We start from the raw sequence: 10,575 nt of genomic DNA, 5'->3' as shown, positions 1-10,575 counted from the left end.
TTTTCCCTTTTTTTTTCCCCTTTTGTGGTTTTTCTTATTCTTTTCCTTTTTCTTTTTTCCCTTTCTTTCTTTTTCTTTTTTTCTTCCCTTTTTTCCCTTTTTCCTTTCTTTTTTTCCTTTTCCTTTTCTTTCTTTTTTCTTTCCCCCCTTTCTCCTTTTCTTTTTTTCCCTTTCTCTCTTTCTCTTTTTTCCCTTTTTCTTTTTTTTCCCCTTTTCCCCCCTTTTTTTCCCTTTCCCCTTTCCTTTTTCTTTTTTTTTCCCCTCCTCCTTTCCTTTTTCTTTTCCCCTTTCTCCCTTTTCTTCTCAAAAATAAAAAAAACTCCCCAAAACCTCCCCTTTCACCCTCTGAAACCGTTATCATTTTTATTTTGTTAATTTTTTTTCCCTTTTCTTTTCTTAATTTACCTTTTTACCTTTCCCACCCCCTTTCCCCTTTCCTCCTCCCCCCTCCCTGGGGTTCATTTCCTTCCCTTAAATTCCCTCCTTTTTTTTTTTTTACTGCTCATGTTACTTTCACTGGACTTATATCGTCTCACTTTTATTTTCACCATCTAAGATTTTTTTCGTCGTCTTTTTTCTTCATCTTTGCGTTCTTTTCGTTCTTCATGGACCTTGTAATATCTTGTGTGCTATTTGTTCTGTTGCTGTATTTCTTTTTTCAAGCCTTCCTTCCTTTCTTGATATTCTTCTCTCTCACACTCTTCCTCTCTTTCTCTCTCTCTCTCTCTCTCTCTTTCTCTCTCTCTCTTCTCTCTTCTTCTCTCTCTTCTCTCTTCTCTCTCTCTCTCTCCTTCTTCTTCTCTCTCCCTCTCTCTCTCTCTCTCTCCATCCCTCCCTTCCCCTCCTCTTCCTCTCCTTCCTCATTTCATTTACCTTCTCTTGGTTCCATTTCCTCTCCTCCATTTTCTCCTTCCCTTATTTTCTCCTCTTCCTTGCTTTTAAACCATTCTCCTTCCCTTTCCTTCTCCTCATCTCTACCATTTCCTTTTCAACTCTCTCTCTCTCTCTTCTCCTTCCTGATCCCCCTCCTCCCTCTCTTCTTCTCCTTTTCTCCTTGCCTTATCCTCTTCTCATCCCTTTTCCTTCCTTCTTCTTCTGTTAATCCCTACCCCTTCCATTCCTTCCCTTTTCCCTTTCCTTCCATCTTCTGATTTTCCCCATCCTTTCTTCCTCTTTTCCTTTTCCCTTTTTCCCCTTCTTGTCCTCTCCATCTCTTTCCTTTCTTCCTTTTCCTTATCCTCCTCCTCCTTTTCCTTTCTTCTTCCCCTTCCTTGTCCTTATCCTCCTTCCTTTCTTCTCCCTTCTTCTTATTCTTCTCCATCCTCTGTTCCCCTTTCCTTCCTCTTCCTCAGTCTCATCCTTCCCCCATCCCTCTCCTCCTTCTTCTCCCTCTTCTTTATCCTCTCCACCATCCCTCTTCCCCTTCTTCTCCCTTTCCTTTATCCTTCTCCATCCCTCTTCCCCTTCCTTTCTCCTTCTTCTTCCTCTTCCCCTTCTTTTCCTTCTCTTCTTCTTCTTCCCTTCCTAATCCCTTCCCATCCCCTTCCTTCTCCATCCCTCTCTTCTCTTCCCTTCCTCCTCCTTCTTCTCCTTCCCCTTCCTAATCTTTCCCCTTCCTCCTCCTCCTCCTCCTTCCCTTCTTCCCCCCTTCCTGAACTCCTTCCCCTTCCTAATCCTCCTCCTTTCCTTCCTTCCTTCTCCCTTCTCCCTCTTCCTAACTTCCTTCCTAATCCCTTTCCCCCCCCTACCTCACATCCCCCACTCCCCCTCCCCTTCTCTCCCCCTCCCTCCGCCCCCCTCCGCGTCCGCTCCCCCCTTCCGGAAGAAAAATGAATCATGCTTCATCTCGCCCTTATTAATATCCTCGATCTCATAAGCGTCTTACAAGTCATGTGTCCTTCGTCACGCCAGTCCTTCGTGTCCTTCGCAGGTGGAGCAGATAGGGTGGAAGGTGGAAGGGGGAAAGGAGGGTGAGAAGGTGGAAGGTGGAGGGGAGGGTGAGAAGGTGGAAGGGGAAGGGGGGGTGAGAAGGTGGAAGGGGAAGGGAAGGTGGAGAAGTGGAAGGGGAAGGGAAGGTGAAGGAGCAGGTGTAGGAGAAAAAGGAAAGGCCATGCATGAACTGAGAAGGGCCAGGCAGGCGACAGGAATGGAAGATGGAAGATGCGTCTGATTGACAGATGGACAGCTTCCAGGAGATAAGATACCTGCAACAGAGAGGGTGAAGGAGCAAAGAGTGAACAAGGAATATCTCATGAGAGAGGGAGGTGAGATGACAAGAGGAGCTAGAGAGCGTTCTTCCTTCTTTCGCCAGACACCTCTTATGGATCTTTCCGAAATGAACAGAAACCAGAGGCATAGTGACCAGAAGATGGACTGAGGAAAGAAGAGGAAAGAGGTGGATGGAGGAGAGAGTGTTGCTAGTGAAAAGAATGTTCAAGAGTGGGAATGGAAGATGAAGAAATAAAGCTTAGGCAATGAAAGTTGAATATGAAAGGAGGAGGAGCTAAAGGCAGAGATAAGAGAGGGCGGAATGTGAATAAGTGGAGGAGCAGGGAGAAGGAGAGAGGAAGAGAGGGAAGGAGAATGTGAATTAGAAGGGAGAAAATTAGGGAGAAGGAGAGAGGAAGGAAGGCAAGCGAAAATGTAGCGAAAGGGCATGGATAGGAGAGATGGCGAAAAGAAGGAGGAGAAGGGAGAGAAATGAAGATTCAGATCTAGTCGAGGAAGGAAGGTCAGAAGCTGAGGAAAGAGATTCCTAGAATAGAAGGATAAAAACAGATGGAGGATTTTAATGGAAGTGAAGAAGAGTGGAAGAGAGAGAGGACGCCGGAAAAGTGAAGAAAAAGGGGAGAGAGAGATAGATTCTGGAGAGGGGAAAATGAAGAAAAGTCAACGTTTAGGGGTGAAGGAGTAGGAGAGAGAAGGGAGGGAGCGAAGGAGAGAGAAAGAGAGTGAAGTTTGATAATTGAAAGGGCTCTGCTCAGAGAAGGAGAGATGGAAGAATAGTGAAAAAGGAAGGGATATGAGAAGGGATGAGCAGTGTTCATCCAAGTAGTGGAGGCACAAGAAGGTAGAATAGAAGGATAAAGATGGGAGAGGGATAATGGTGAAGAAGAGGAAAAAGAGGGAGGTGGAGAGGGCGGAAAAGGGGGAGAGAGAGGGAGATAGATTGGAGACAGAAAATTAAGAAATAAAAGTTTAGGGGTGAAGAAGTAGAATAGAATTGAAAGGAGGAGGAATAGAGGAAGAGAATGAAGCCAAGGAATTAGAGGAGAACGCTAGAGAAGAAGAGATGGAAGAAGGCGAAAAGAAATAGAGGGAGAAGGGAAGTAGTGGGAGGAGGAAGGTACAATAGAAGGATAAAGATGGGAGAGCTGACTGGCCGGTGAAGAAAATTGGAAGCAGAGAGAGATGGAGAGGGAGAATGAGAGAGAGAGAGGGAGATGGACTGGAGAGAGAAAATGAAGAAATAAAGTTTAGGGGTGAAGGAGTAGGAGAGAAAGGAGGGAGAAGGAGAGAGAGAGAGTGGGAAATGAGAATTAGGAGAGCGTCAGGAGAAGGAGAGATGGAAGAAAATCAAAAAGAAGGAGGGAGAAGGGAAGTAGTGGAGGAGGAAGGGAAGTATAGAAGCATAAAGGAGGAGGGATAATAATGAAGAAGAGTGGGAAGAGAGAGAGGTGGAGAGGGAGAAAAGGGGGAGAGAGAGAGGGAGATAGATTGGAGAGAGAAAAAGATCAAAACAAAGTCTTAGGAGTAAATGACAAACATGAGATTACTAAAAATAATGGATGATATTGGAAGTGCTTTGAGAAACTGTATGGAAGTCAGAACGCCAAAGAATAATGATATGCTCTGGGAGATGATGAACCATATCAAAGATTAAAACTGACTAAGATGCTATGGAATATAGGTGGAGAGAAACAAAGATGAGAGAGAGAGAGGGAGGTGGAGAGGGAGAAAAGGGGAGAGGAGAGAGGGAGGTGGAGAGGGAGAAAAGGGAGAGAGAGATGGGAGGTGGAGAGAGGGAGAAAAAGGGAGAGAGAGAGAGAGGGAGAGGCGGAGAGGAGAGAAAGGGAGAGAGAGAGAGGCAGAAAGAGAGTGGAGAGGGAGAAAGAAAGGGAGAGAGAGAGAGAGGGAGAAAAGTGAGAGAGAGAGAGGGAGGTGGAGAGGGAGAAAAGGGTGAGAGAGAGAGAGAGGGGGAGAAAGGGAGAGAGAGAGAGGGAGGTGGAGAGGGAGAGAAAAGGGAGAGAGAGAGAGGGAGGTGGAGAGGGAGAAAGGAGAGAGAGAGAGAGGGAGGGTGGAGAGGAAGAAAAGGGAGAGAGAGAGAGGCAGAGAAAGGGAGAGAGGAGGAGAGAGGGAGGTGGAGAGAGGAGAAAAGGGAGAGAGAGGAGAGGGAGAAAAGGGAGAACAGAATCACGAAAGAGTGGAGAGGTGACGAGACCACAAAGGTTTAAGAAGAGAGAGAGAGGGAGAAAAGGGAGAGAGAGAGAGGAGGTGGAGAGGGAGCTATACGGGGAGAGAGAGAGAGGGAGGTGGAGAGGGGAGAAAAGTGGAGAGAGAGAGAGAGGGGAGGTGGAGAGGGAGAAGAGGGAGAGAGAGAGAGGGAGGTGGAGAGGGAGAAAAGGGAGAGAGAGAGAGAGAGGGAGGTGGAGAGGGAGAAAAGTTTGGAGAGGGAGAAGGATGGTGGAAGACAGAGAAGAAGGGAGAATGGCAGACAGAGTGGAGGTGGAGAGAGGAGGAAACAGAGGAGAGAGAGAGGGAGGTGAGAGATGGGAGCCCAAAAGGAGACTGAGAGACAAGAGAGGGAGGTGGAACCAGAGGATGAGAAAAGGGAGAGAGAGAGAGGGAGGTGAAGAGAGGGAGAAAAGGAGAGAGAGAGAGGGAGTGTGGATGAGGGATGACATGAGAGAGAGAGGGAGGGAGGGTGGAGAAGGGAGTAGAAGGAGAGAGGGAGGTGGAGAGGGAAGAAAATGGAGAGAGAGAGAGGGAGGTGGAGAGGGAGAAAAGGGAGAGAGAGAGAGGCGGGGAGAAAAGGAAGAGAGAGAGAGAGGGAGGTGGAGAGGGAGAGAAAAGGGAAAGAGAGGGGAGGGAAAAAAGGGGAAAGAGAGCGAGAGAGGGACAGTGGAGAGGGAGAGAAAGGGGCACAGAGAGAGAGGGAGAAAAGGAGAGAGAGAGAGAGGAGGTAGGAGGAGAAGAAAAGGAGAGAGAGAGGGGGAGACATGGGAGAGAGAGATGGGAGGTGGAGAGGGAGAAAAAGGGAGAGAGAGAGAGGAGGTGGAGAGGGAGAAAAAGGAGAAAGAGGGAGGTGGAGAGGGAGACAAAGACAGAGAGAAAGAGGGGCTGGAGAGGGAGAGAGGGAGAGAGAGCAGAGAGGGAGGTGGAGAGGGAGAGAGATGGGAGAGTTACAAGAGAGGATGCGGACGAGAGGGAGAAAAGGGAGAGAGAGAGAGGGAGGCAGAGGAATGAGAAGAAAAGCAAAAAGACAGAGGGGAGGTGAAGAGAAGGAGATAAAAGGGATATAAAAGAGGAGAAAGGGGAGAGAGAGAGAGAGGTGGAGAGGGCAGAGAGCTGAGAGCAGAGGAGAGAGTGGAGATGTGGGAGAAGGCGGAGAATACAGAGAGAGAGAGGTGAGAAAGGGAGAAAAGGTGGAGATGAGAGAGAGGGAGTGTGGAGGAAAGGGAGAAAGGGAGAGAGAGAGAGAGGGAGGGTGGATAGGTGACAGAAAAGGGAGAGAGAGAGAGAGGGAGGAGGTGGAGAGCAGAAAAGGAGAGAGAGAGAGAGAGAGGGAGGTGGAGAGGGAGAAAAGGGAGAGAGAGAGAGGGAGGTGGAGAGGGATGAAAATAAGAGAAGAGAAGAGATGATGGACAAGACGGAGGCACGGGAGAGCATGGGAGAGGAGAGAGCTGAAATAGGGAGGTGGAGACTTCTGGAATGACCCGGCAAGGGAGAAAGAGATAGGGACACGAGATGGACACAGTGAAGTGCCTTCCACAGGTGAGAGAGGCGGAAGGAGGCTGGAAATAAGGCGTCGAGGCTTGGAATGGCCCTGATGGTGGTGGTCACTGGGGTCATTCTTCCACGCCTGTCGTTTGCTTGCATCTTGGTAGTTTTTCTTCTATCTCACCTTTTATCTTTCTCACCTTTTTTACTGAATGAATTAGTTGGAATAACAAATGTAAAAAGTATACATATTATATTTATTTGAGTTATAATAAATATGAGACTAAAGAAATATTTATAAAAAAATTTACAGAAAAGAGAAGATGAGATTGCTGAGAGAATACATGCCAGGAGAAAAGGGAGAGAGAGAGGAGGTGGAGAATGGAGAAAGGGAGAGAGAGAGAGGGAGAAAGGGAGAGAGAGAGGGAGGCAGACGACGCTGCAGAGGAGTACAAGGGAGACTGAGTAGAGGGAGGTGGATGAGACTGAAAGGGAGACGTGCTCAGGAATTGAGAGAGGGGAGGTGGAGAGGGAGAAAAGGGAGGAGGAGACTTACCAGAGCCGCCAGTGAGTGGATGACACTGGGGAGTCATTAAGAGAGGGAGGTGGAGGGAGAAAAGGGAGAGAGAGAGAGGGAGAAAAGGGGAGAGAGAGAGAGGGAGGTGGAGAGGGAGAAAAGGAGAGAGAGGGAGGTGGAGAGGGAGAAAGGGAGAGAGAGAGGGAGAAAAGGGAGAGAGAGGGAGGTGGAGAGGGGAGAAAAGGAGAGAGAGAGAGAGGGAGAAAGGGAGAGAGAGAGAGAGAGGGAGGTGGGGATGAGGGAGAAAAGTGAGAGAGAGAGAGCGGAGCGAAGAGGGAGAGAGAGAGAGAGGGAGGTGGAGAGGGAGAAAAGGGAGAGAGAGAGAGGGAGGAGAGAGGGGAGAAAAGGGAGAGAGAGAGAGAGGGAAGGGAGGCTGAAATGGCAAGGCGTCGTGAAGCTTTCTGGAATGACCCGGCGGTGGTATCACCCCTTGGGGTCATTTCCCTGCCTTCCCGTTTTGCCTTGCATTTTGCAGTAGTTTTTTTTTTTAGCACTTTTATCTTTTATATCTTTTTATTGATTGAGGAGGTGGAGAGGGAGAAAAAGGGGAGAGAGAGAGAGAGGGAGGTGGAGGGAGGGCAGAAAAGATGAGAGAGGGAGGGAGAAGGGAGAGAGAGAGAGAGGGAGGGGTGGAGAGGGGAGAAAGGAGAGAGAGAGAGAGGGAGGTGGGAGAGGGAGAAAGGGAGAGGGAGAGAGGGAAGTGGGGAGAGGAGAAAAGGGAGAGAGAGAGAGAGGGAGGTGGAGAGGGAGAAAGGGAGAGAGAGAGAGGGAGGTGGAGAGGGAGAAAAGGAGAAGAGAGAGATGGGAGGTGGAGAGGGAGAAAAGGCAGAGGGAGAGAGAGGGGTGGAAGAGGAGAAAAGGGAGAGAGAGAGAGGGAGAAAAGGGAGAGAGAGAGAGAAGAGAGAGGGTGGAGAGGGGAGAAAGGGAGAGAGAGAGAGGGAGAAAAGGGAGAGAGAGAGAGAGAGAGAGAGGGGAGAGGGAGAAAAGTTTTAAGAGAGAGAGAGGGAGGTGAAAGGGAGAGGAGAAAAAGGGGGAGAGAGAGATAGGGAGGTGGAGAGGGAGATGGGCGAGAGAGAGAGGGAGAAAAGGGGAGAGAGAGAGAGAGAGAGAGGTGGAGAGGGAGAAAAGGGAGGAGAGAGAGAGGGAGGTGAAGAGGGAGAAAAGGGAGAGAGAGAGAGGGAGGTGGAGAGGGAGAAAGGGAGAGAGAGAGAGAGAGAGAGAGAGGTGGAGAGGGAGAAAAGGGAGAGAGAGGGCGGGAGAAGAAGAGGGAGAAAATTGGGAGAGAGAGGGAGGGAAATGGAGAGGAGAAAGGAGAGAGAGAGAGAGAGGAGAGGTGGAGAGGAGAACAGGGCATGGAGAGAGAGAGAGAGGTGAGCGAGGCGGAGATGTGAGAAAAGACACAGATGAGAGAGATGTAGGGAGGTGAGACAGACGGAGACCCACAAAGGGAGATGAGAGAGAGAGGTGGAGAGGACAGAGAAAAGGGAGAGAGAGAGAGGGATATGGAGGCTGAAATAAGGCGTCGTGAAGCTTCTGATAATGACCTGGCGGCGGTGGTCACTCGGGGTCATTTTCCCGCCTTCGTTTTGCTTACTCTTGGTATTTTTTTTTTTTTTTTACTTTTTATCTTTTTATCTTTTTTATTGATTGAGGGAACAAAGATAGGAGAGGGAGAAAAGGGAGAGAGAGAAAGAGTGCTGGAGGGAAGGGAGAAAAGGGAGAGAGAGAGAGAGAGGGAGGTGGAGAGGAGAAAAGGGAGAAAAGGAGAGCAAGAGGAGAGGGAGGTGGAGAGGGAGAAAAGGGAGAGAGGTGAGATGATGGGAGCGTGGAGAGGGAGCGCTAAAGAATGGACAGACAGGACAGAGGTGAAGAGGGCAGAAAAGGCCACACCCAAGATATGAGCAGGGAAGCCAGAGGTCCTGGTACCATGCCGTCGTGAAGCTTCTAAAATCAACTCAGTATGGCGGCAGTGTCACTGGGGTCAATTTACCTGCCATTTCGTTTTGTCCTTACATTTTGGTAGTTTTTTTTTTTACTTTTTTTATCCTTTTATCTTTTCGTTTGAACTCATTTCATTTTTATTGTTTTACGTATTTTTCAACTTTTTATTTTTATCTTTTATTTATCTTATTTTATTTTTATTTTTCCTCTATTTTATTTATTCTTTTTATTTTTTATCTTTTATTTATTTTTATTTTGTTTATTTTTATTTTACTTATTATTATTATTATCATTATTATTTGTGTGTGTGTGTGTGTGTTTCTACTGTCTTTTCTCTTTTGATTCCCATTTTATTGTTTTTTATGTCTTTTTTCTCCTTTTGACTAATCTTTCCTCTTTATTGTTTTCTGTCACTTTTCTCTTTGTATCCGATTTTTATTGTTGTTTTCTATGTCTTTTTCACTTCTTCAATCGATCTTTTTCTTCTATTTTCTATCTCCCCTTTACTTTTCTCTTCTATTTTCTATCTCCCTTTACTTTCAATCCGATTTTTCTTCTATTTTTCCCTATCCATCTTTCACTTTCAATCTGAGTTTCTTATTCTATTTCACTTCCAACTTAATTATTCTTCTTCTCTTATTTTTCTCTTCTTTCCTTTCAGTTCGATTTTTCTTTCACGTTCTCTGTCCATCTTTCACTTTCGAGTTTTCTTCCCTTCCTTCACTATTCATCTTTCGCTCTTAATACGTTTTTTTTTTCTTCATCCAATTGGCGCTATCATTTTTTCTCTCTCTTTAAATCCGTTTTTTCTCCCATTTTCTATTTCCGTCTCTTCTTCTTTTAAATCGTTATTTCTTCCATTTTCTCATTTCCGTCTTTCGCTTTAAATCGTTTTTTTTCTCACATCATCCATTTTTTTTTCATCTACTCCTCCTCCTCTCTCTATTACATGTACGGTCGTACGGTTATCGTGCTGCATATGTATTCATGGGTGTATGTACGTATTTCTGAATGTAACATGTATTCATGTATGCATGTACTTTCTGAATGTATGTATTCATGTATGTACGCTCTTTCTGAATGTGAATTCATATATGTACGGATTTTTGAATGTATAAAGTATTCATGTATGTGCGTATTTCTGAATGTATGTATTCAAGGTATGTACATATTTCTGAAAATGTATGTATTCATGTATGTACGGATTTTTGAATGTATGTATTCATGTATGTACGTACTTTCTGAATGTATGTATTCATGTATGTAATACAGTACTTTCTGAATGTATATGTATTCATGTATGTACGTATTTAAAATTTTAATGTATCATGTATTCATATGTATGTACGTATTTTCTGAATGTATGTATTCATGTATGTACGTATTTCTGAATGTATGTATTCATGTATGTGTGTATTTTCTGAATGTATGTATTCATGTATGTGCGTATTTCTGAATGTATGTATCTGCATGTATGTACGTATTTCTGAATGTGTATGTATTCATGTATGTACGTATTTCTGAATGTATGTATTCATGTATGTACGTATTTCTGAAACATATGTATGTCATGTACGCATTTCTTTAATGTATGTATTCATGTATGTACGTATTTCTGAATGTATGTATTCATGTAATGTACATTTGGATTTTTTGAATGTATGTGTATTCATGTATGTAACGTATTTCTTTAATGTATGTATTCATGTATGTACGTATTTCTTTAATGTATGTATTTAATGGCAATAACTACGTATTTCTTTAAATATGTATTCGCATGTACGTGCATGCTGCTATTTTGTGCTAATGTAACATGCTGGTCTGCTTTATACAGTCTTTCTTTAAAGTATGTACATCATGTATGTTACCATATATTTTTGATGTATGTATTTATGTATGTACGGATTTCTGAATGTATGTGCACTTCATTGTATGTACGTATTCTGAATGTATATGTTCATTGTATACACACGTATCTTCTGAATGTATGTATTCATGTATGTACGTCACTTTTTGAATCAAGTCTAGTATTTATGAACGTATTTATAAATGTGGTCGTATTTATGTGTATGTACGTATTTCTGAATGTATGTATTCACCAATGTATCGTACGTATT

This window comes from Penaeus vannamei, chromosome 3 (assembly GCF_042767895.1).
Source record: "Penaeus vannamei isolate JL-2024 chromosome 3, ASM4276789v1, whole genome shotgun sequence".
NCBI classification, from domain to species: Eukaryota; Metazoa; Arthropoda; class Malacostraca; order Decapoda; family Penaeidae; genus Penaeus; species Penaeus vannamei.
This window is presented reverse-complemented; position numbering follows the sequence as displayed.